This window comes from Triticum dicoccoides, chromosome 6B (assembly GCF_002162155.2).
Source record: "Triticum dicoccoides isolate Atlit2015 ecotype Zavitan chromosome 6B, WEW_v2.0, whole genome shotgun sequence".
NCBI classification, from domain to species: Eukaryota; Viridiplantae; Streptophyta; class Magnoliopsida; order Poales; family Poaceae; genus Triticum; species Triticum dicoccoides.
In genome coordinates this window covers 262,346,681-262,355,828 of record NC_041391.1, presented here as the reverse complement: position 1 = coordinate 262,355,828, position 9,148 = coordinate 262,346,681, and the positions used below count along the sequence as shown (strand labels likewise).

The following is a 9,148-nucleotide window of genomic DNA, read 5'->3' as shown; positions in this document are numbered from 1 at the left end:
TTGATGATTGACTGTTCACTTCCTCTCCCCACGATCTCCACAAGTAACTGACTTATTGATCTCCACAAGTAACTGACTTATTCCCATTTAAATTGGGTGCTCCACAACCCATTTCATTCCCATCGTCCTCCATAGCAGTCATACAGCTAACCCTGGTGGGAAAATCTCTCCCCCGTCCTCATGCACATTCCCTGTGACATTTTTGCTGATTCATCACAGCTTTGGACTTCCTCAGGTACTGGACAAAATTGGACACCCGGCCTCCCATCTTGGTTGTTCTTCCCCTGCTGCATACCCAGACGCCTTGGATTGACGGCTCCTGTAGGTAAATATTGTTGCCATCTATTGCTTACTCTAAAGTTTTGTGTACTTTGTTCATATCTGAATTTAACTGCTATTTCTGAATTTTTGTATGCTTCGCTACATTGAATACTTAGCTCTGCTTTTCTTTATCTGTTCTGAATATTTGTTTGTCTATCCAATTTAAATTCAATATGGTACAAGAATCCATATGCCTCGCATTCATCCCCTGCATTTTACAGAGTTTTTAGGAGGGTATTCTTTAGTCTCTTCACGCCATCGCCTTGCATTTGTCCAAATCTGAATTTACTTTTGCCAATTGAACCTGTATTCTTCAGTTTTAGTTTTTTATATGGTATGAGAAGACATACACCTTGCATTGCACCCCCTTATATAGTTTGCTTTAGTATCTTTGTGTCATTTATCTATTCTATCACCTTGCGTTTGGTAGACTTGCCGACATGGATAGGGCAGAAAGCTCTTCGCATAATTCAGTTGGAAGAAAACGTCGTCCATCATTACCTAATCCTCCTCCTCAAGTAAACCCATATGTTGCTGCCCAGAACCGCCGTATGCGTCTGGAACTCATGGTTCAAAAAGGAAAAAGAGGTTTGTTAGGCACATTATATTCCTCCGATGTTATCTTCCTTACAATATGTCTTGCGATTTATTTCACCATCTACTTCTTCATATCTATGAAGCAACAACCTCTAGAGGAAAACAAACATCACAACAACCTGCAAATGAAGAATCATCCACATCGACATCACACACACAAAATCTGGACTTTGCCCATAACCGTAAGATTCTACCCACATTCCAGTTCATGCCTAAGAGTTTTGGGATGACTACATTTACAAAAAAAAACTCTTCCCGGCTTATCTTTCAGGAACTATATTTCAACCCTTAAACCTTGGAGGTCTCCATCATTCTTGCAAACACTGTGGTGCTCTGTTTTGGTATGAAGAGCGTCTACGCAGAGAAAGGCATACTCCAGATCCAACATATAATTTGTGTTGCAAGGGAGGAAAAGTTTACCTGCAGCCATATGATCCTCCTCCTCAGCCCCTCTTGGATTTACTGACATCCCAGGACAGAGCACTCTCCAGTCACTTCTTTAAACATATTAGGCAGTACAATACGATGTTTGCAATGACTTCAATGGGAGCTAAAATTAATGAAACCATAAATGATGGACGATGCCCATATGTTTTCAAGGTTAGTGGGCAGATTTGCCACCGCATTGGTTCTTTGAGACCAACTGGGGAGCGACCAGAATATGCACAGTTATACATGTTTGATACTGAGCGTGAGGTTTCAAACCGAATAAATGTTGCTTCGTCTTCATGCTCTGCTTCATCTTCATGCTCTGCTTCGTCTTCAAGCTCTTCATTCCAAGCTAACGAAGGCATTGTTCAATTGCTCATACAAATGCTGAACACACATAACCCCATTGTCAAGTTGTTTAGGATAGCAAGTCAAAGATTAGCTGGGAGTGTTTCTGATCATTTAACAATCAGGATATATGGCAAACCTGATGCCCATGGAGACATCTATAGTGCTCCAGTCGCGTCTGAGGTTGTTGGATTAGTGGTTGGTTATATTGGGTCAACTAATGTAGGACGAGATATTATAATACAAAACCATTCATCACAGTTACAGCGAATTAGTGAGAAACATCCCAAGTTTATGTCCATGCAGTATCCTCTGTTATTTCCATACAGAGAAGATGGCTACCATGATGAGCTTATGTACCGGCAACGATCAAGCACTTCAGCCAATCAGCGCCAAAAAGTGACAATGCTACAGTACTACACATATAGGTTGCATTATAGGCCAAATGACTTCAATACTCCATTACGATGCAAAAGATTAACACAGGCTTACTTTGTGGATGGCTATTGTTGTGTTGAAACATTCCATATTGGATTCTACCGCAAGCCTAGCTTTCAGAGTAAATATAGATCATCATCATTTAGTTCTTTGGCAAATTCTGTATCAAGAGGTATTACATCCGGTTCTTCTGTTGGGCAGAGGATTATATTACCATCCTCCTTTACTGGAGGCCCTCGCTATTTATACCAAAACTATCAAGATTCCATCGCAATTTGTAGAAAATATGGTTGCCCAGATCTATTTGTGACGTTCACATCAAATGCTACCTGGCCTGAAGTTATGGAGGCTTTATCCTCCATTCTAGGACAAGAGCCATCTGACCGTCCAGATATTATCAATCGGGTATTCAAAATGAAGCTTGATATGCTGATGGATGATATTAAAAATATTGTACTTTCCTGTAGTTATCTACACAGTTGAATTTCAGAAACGTGGCCTCCCACATGCTCATATAATTATATGGTTAGCCAAAGAAGCCCCCTTAGATGCACAGAAGATAAATTCAATTATTTCTGCTCAGTTGCCAGATCCTATGAAAGACCCAATTGGATATGAAGCTATATCTTCTTTCATGGTGCATGGCCCTTGTGGCCCTCTCAACCAGTTTTCCCCACGCATGTCAGAAGGAAAGTGCACAAAATTTTACCCGAAGGATTTCTGTGAACAAACCACTATCCGGGAGAACGGTTTTACTGAATATGCCCGACCAAACAATGGAATAACTGCTAGAAAAAATAAAGTTGACATTGACAATAGATACATTGTTCCTCATAATGTTGATCTGGTGGTTAAGTATCAAGCCCACATAAATGTAGAAAAGGTTAATCATGATGGTATGCACAAATATCTTTTCAAGTATGTTACAAAAGGATTGATTGTGCTAGAATTGGCCTCTACTCCAAGTCTATGTCATCAGATTCATCGACTGAGACAATTAATGAAATTGATAACTATTTAGAGTGTCGTTGTGTCACACCAAATGATGCTGCTTGGCGTTTGTTCGAGTATGATATTCACCATACAGAACCTTCCGTAGAAAGGCTTCCTATTCATCTTCCTCTTGAGAATAATGTAATTTTTTCTGAAGATGATAATCTGGAACAAGTAATTGAAGACCCAAAAAATATGGCAACTAAATTGACTGCATGGTTAGAGGCTAATGTGCAACACACCGAGGCTCAACGATACACCTACATAGAATTTCCTGAATATTGGACATGGAACCAACAAGAAAAATATTGGGGTTTTCGTCGAGGTGCTCATAATAAAATTGCCCGAATTGCACATGTCAACCCTTCACAAGGGGAAATATTCTACTTGCGGATGTTGCTCCATGTTCGTAAAGGCCCAACATCCTTCACTGATATCCGAACTATATCAGGCCAAGTGTATCCTACATTTCGTGCTGCATGTGAAGCTTTAGGTCTCCTAGGTGATAACCGAGAGTGGTCAAACGCTTTAAAAGATGCAGCTCAGTGGGCATTACCATTTCAATTATGCCAGCTTTTTGTTACCCTGCTACATTTTTGTGATGTAACAAATCCTATCAAACTTTTTGAAGAACATGCATCACCAATGTCTGAAGATATAGGACATCGGTTGAATCCTGGTCCTTCTCAGACAAGCAATTCATCACTACATTCGTACGTGACATCCTGTCTTCTCATTGAGCTTGATAAATTGCTAAGGGATTCTGGATATTGCTTATCCCATTTTAATTTGCCACTACCAGATGATATGGGAAATGCTTCTTAACAAAACCGAATTTTGCTCGATGAGCTTAGCTATGATATTCCAGACATGACATGCACTTTGAATGATAATATTCCGAAGCTAAATAGCAACCTAAAGGATGTATTTCATGCTATCTATAATTCTGCAATAAATAATGAAGGCCGAACGTTCTTTGTTTATGGATACCGAGGGACTGGAAAAACTTTTCTATGGACTACTTTACTGTATTCGTTACGAAGCCAAGGGAAAATTGCATTGGCAGTTGCATCATCAGGAATTGCTTCTCTATTGCTCCTAGGAGGTCGAACACCGCATTCCTGTTTTAAAATCCCTTTGGAAATTTCTCAGAATTCAATGTGTAGTATAAAGAAAGATACACACCCGGCAGAACTTATTCAAAATACATCTCTTATTGTTTGGGATGAAGCACCTGTAAATCATAAATATTTTTTTGAAGCACTAGACCGCACTCTCAGGGATATAATGTCAGATACTAGACCTAATGCTGAAGACATGCAGTTTGGAGGCATCACTGTAGTTCTTGGTGGGAATTTTCGTCAAACACTTTCAGTAATAAAAAATGCAATAAGACAACAGATTTTAAAATCTTGCATTGTTAACTCTTATTTGTGGAACCAGTGCACACTTCTTCAATTGAATGAAAATATGAGGCTCTCCTCAGCATCTCTGTCCATCTCAAAGAGAGAAACATTACGGAATTTTGCTGAGTGGCTATTACGAGTTGGAAATGGCACTGAGCCTTTTATTCCTATTCCAAATGACCGCAACAACATATTTATAGAGATACCCCAGTATCTCCTTTTGTCTGCAGACTCTAGAAATATAGATGGATTGATTTCATTTGTCTATGACTCAGGCTGTGAATCTGCTAACAATACATCATATTTGTGTGATCGTGCAATTCTGGCACCCACCAATGATGTTGTTTCTAAAATAAATAGCAGAATGATTTCTCAGCTACCAACAAGTGAAATGTCATATTATAGTGCAGATTCAATTGACGACAGCTGCCCTAATCATTCTACTCTAGAGGCATTATATCCGACTGAGTTTCTAAACAAGCTTGAGATACCCGGTCTTCCAGACCATGTGCTACATTTGAAAATTGGTGTTCCTATCATGCTACTTCATAATCTTGATCCATCAAGAGGGCTTTGTAATGGCACTAGACTAATTGTTACACAACTAACAGGTCATGTAATAGAAGGACAAATCATAACAGGAAAAGCTATAGGTTCAAGAGTATATATTCCTAGAATTGTCACTACGTCAGCTCAGTCTAAGTGGCCTTTCAAACTGAGGCGTCGTCAATTTCCTGTTCGCCTTTCATATGCTATGACAATAAACAAAAGTCAAGGCCAAACACTGAACCGAGTTGGTATCTACTTGCCATCTCTTGTTTTCTCCCACGGTCAATTATATGTAGCATTTTCAAGAGCTACATCACCAGAGGGCTTGCGAGTTCTGATTGAAAATAGTCCAGTTTCTTATGAACATTGCACACATAATGTAGTATATGCTGAGGTATTTAGTCAAATAAATAGGCATAGAACCTAGAACTGACAGGTATTTTATGATATGCCTCAAATATCCGAGATATGTTATAAACATTTTTGGCATACCATAATTTTTTCCTAACAGTCTTATTATTCATTCATAGATATCTGAGATATGGAGTCAAGTACAGCACTTAAAAGCATCACTTCAGGACAGCAAAACTGTAGGGTCTTTGCACGCCTCATAAGGCTTTGGGATGCTAAAATAATTAATCCCAGATATGGAGATGGCTTGCTAAGCATTGATGGCATTCTCTTAGATGAAGATGTAAGTGTAATTGTGTGCTCCAAATTGCACATTCACATTTGTACTCAAAATGATATTAAATTTACATGTCACATTTAATTATTTCATTTGTTTGCAGGGCAACATGGCGCAGATGAGTGTGCCCAAAAAATTTGAAAAACAGTTTCGTGGATTGCTATCAGAAGGATCTGTCTACATTATTTCAGATATTGCAGCTATTGATAACAGAAGCAAATCATATATCTACCACCATCAGGACTACATGCTGCAATTCAAACATGACACAAAGGTCCATGCATTGCACTCAAGAGGAGCAAATATACCTACTGTTTCCTTCAACTTTTGCCCATTTGATCAGCTGCCAAGAAAAGCAATTGATTCAAAACCACTCCTAGTAATCCGTGGGTCCTTATTTTCTCTCCTAACAGTTATAATGCTTATTAACTTTCTATACATAATTTGTCCAGATATTATTGGAGTAATAAGTGATGTTGGTCCATACGATTATGCTAGCCCAACATCTCAGAACAAACTTCGGAAGATAAAAATTTGAAACCTAGAGTATGTCTTTCTTGCAATGATGCCACTTAATTTCTTCCTTAAAGACCCTTTTTCCTGCAATTCTAAAAGTATACCTTGCTTTTCTAGTGAACAAACGCAAGAAGTAGTTCTATGGGGCAAACATGGAGAATCATTTGATGAAGAAACAATACTTAAAAAAATCTCTAGAAGGAATTGTGGTAGCTATTTTTGCTGGTATAACTGCAAATTCACAGAAGTTTACAGGTGAATTATCAAACGAGCGTGCTTCAAGGAAAAATGAAAGGATTTATTTAAATATACTATTAACCACATAATCTTATATAGGTACAATACAAGGATCTTCAAGTTCTGCAACTCAGGTGTATCTTGACCTCAATATACCTGAAGTTCAATAGTATCGCAGCAGGTTCTCTACCTCCCTCATTGCCATTTGCCTAATTTTTTTGTTCGCCGCTACAACATACTAATGGCTTATATAAAAAAATGAAGCTACCAATGGAAATTTCCAACTCTACAAAAGAATCTCCCTAAAGTTGCACATCTATCTCCACTTGAAGCAGCAGGCAAGCTGTATACCATTGAACAAATATCTACCTTGCCAACCACATCTTTTCAGGTCAGTACTTTTTGAGATAGTTCGTTTCTAAAACCTCTCTATCCAAACAATATATAATTGATGCTCCAACCTTTTCTGACATAAGGGAGGAGCAATATTTAGTACTATTGCAAAAGTGACATCCATTATACCATCAGTGAAATGGTACTACAAAGCATGCAAGCGTTGTGGAAAAGGTTACAACAACATGTCAGATACTCAGACATGCGCCTGCCAATTTCCTCTTCCATGCCCGATGTACCATACATCTTCCTAAATCTAATCCTTATAAATTGCTTTTCTCTTATTCATGTCACTAACAATTCTACAATTCTTCAGGTATAAGCTCCCCCTTACACTAACAGATAGCTCAGCAAGTTTGGATGCAGTTGCGTTTAATAAAATAGCTGAAGACTTGGTTGAGCGTCATGTTGAGCAAGTTTCTATGAACATGAAAATAGATGCGGCAGATCAGGTGCTTTACCTGGATAAAGCCATTGGTAAAGAAAGGTTATTCCATATAGGAATGAATATTGACTCAGCTGCCAAGTACCCTATAAAATATGTCGTGAAAAAAAGTTTCCCCGTGGACAATACCAAATCAGTTCCTCTGTTAACTGCTTCAAAGGTAACAACTTTTAGATACTCATTACCTTCATATATCATCCTATTAACTTGACATGTGAAGCTTTTTCAGTCAACACAAGATAACCTTGCGCCAACTTCATCTGTCATAAATGATGAGAGGTTCCTGGTCATTTATCAATTTAAATTCTGAAAATATATTGACAAAACATTAAATCCATATTTTCTAATGAGCATTATCTATATTATTGTCAGTTCAAGTGCACAGCAGCCAGAGGCCTCCTTCAACAATACACCTCCAAGTGATGACCACACACCTATCACTGCAAAGGAAAGTGAATCCAGGTAAGTTTGGCCACATAGAATTTCATGTGTAATGCTTCACAAACCTCCAAGCGAAGTTGAGATTAAACAATTCAACCTTTAGGATTTTTCTTTGGTAAATCTAATAATTTCTCTGTTTTGTATGTTCATCTGTCTAATGCTTCACTAACCTCCATGCTTATTCAATTCTTCTGATGAACGTACTTTCTTATTTATAATGTACATTCAAATCAGTTCCGAAGTAAAAAGAAGGATTGATTTTGACAAGGATGCTGCCAACAACTCTAACAGGTATCACAATACTCACAAGGATGATGCCAACAACTCTGTTTAGTTTCCTGTCTAATGCTTCACAACACTCACAACCACTACAAAGTATTTATTTAAGTTTAGTTTCCTGCCAATGCAATCCTAACAATCCTGTACCTATAATATTACTTTCTTATTTAGTTTCCTGCTCAATGCAATCAAATTTCTTAATGCAGCTCAAAAAGCACAGATAGTCCTCTTTCGAAAAGGCAAAAGCAAAGCGAGAGTATGTATTACTTCCCATTACCTATAGTCGAATATCTCACCAGTGAATTTTTCTGTTCATATATTTACAATTCTAAATATTTCTGTACCCACTAATGCAGACAATAAAAATGCAGCAAACAACTATGAAAAGACAGACTAAAATGAAAGTGCATACAAGGGTATGGTATATTATGTACCTCGGTTTTTTTATTCAAACATTCAGAACTTCTAATATATGTTGCATTTCTAAAACTACTATGTATCACACTTCATGTAGGCAACTCCCACAATGCTCATACAGCCAACTTCCACAATGCTCCAAACGACAAATAATCAAGAATGTTCAACTTCCACAGTGCTTTGACACTGCCAGCCGACAACAATAATTTTTTTTGTTGCTCAAATTCTATTGTGACCGAGAATGTTCTCATACCCAGTACCTTACACTGTAACTGAGATGTCTACTCATGCGTACTTTTGGTTCCATGCAAGTGACTTCAGAGTTTTCTGGCTATATTTGCAATTTTGTGCTTATCAACAATGGATACACTCCTATAAATGGGCCATAATATTTTCTTTGTAAACTATACTATCGTGCATGCATGTAAATATTGATTCCTACATTAACACCTCAAATGGTTGTTCATACAATCACAATGTAAGTCACAATTGCCAGTTGCTAAAAAATCATTGCTCAGTTAATTCTTTATTAAAGGTTACTAAAAAAATATTTCGGTTAGACACTATTAATTCATTCATTGCTCAGTTAATAGTGTATAAAGAATTTCTAAAACATCTTTCGGTTAAAAACTCTTACGGTTGCAGTCCACC

At 37.8% G+C, this 9,148-nt stretch overlaps 2 long non-coding RNA genes across 2 annotated transcripts; both read left to right on the top strand.

Moving 5' to 3' along the window:
* The first annotated feature begins 224 nt into the window (after window positions 1–224).
* Window positions 225–8,616, top strand: LOC119326359. The gene is made up of 3 exons (XR_005157939.1): window positions 225–325; window positions 8,437–8,496; window positions 8,595–8,616. It is a non-coding gene; the product is annotated as an uncharacterized LOC119326359 (long non-coding RNA).
* On the top strand, window positions 6,224–6,703 carry LOC119326358. The gene is made up of 3 exons (XR_005157938.1): window positions 6,224–6,315; window positions 6,403–6,540; window positions 6,622–6,703. It is a non-coding gene; the product is annotated as an uncharacterized LOC119326358 (long non-coding RNA).
* Window positions 8,617–9,148: the final 532 nt, after the last annotated feature.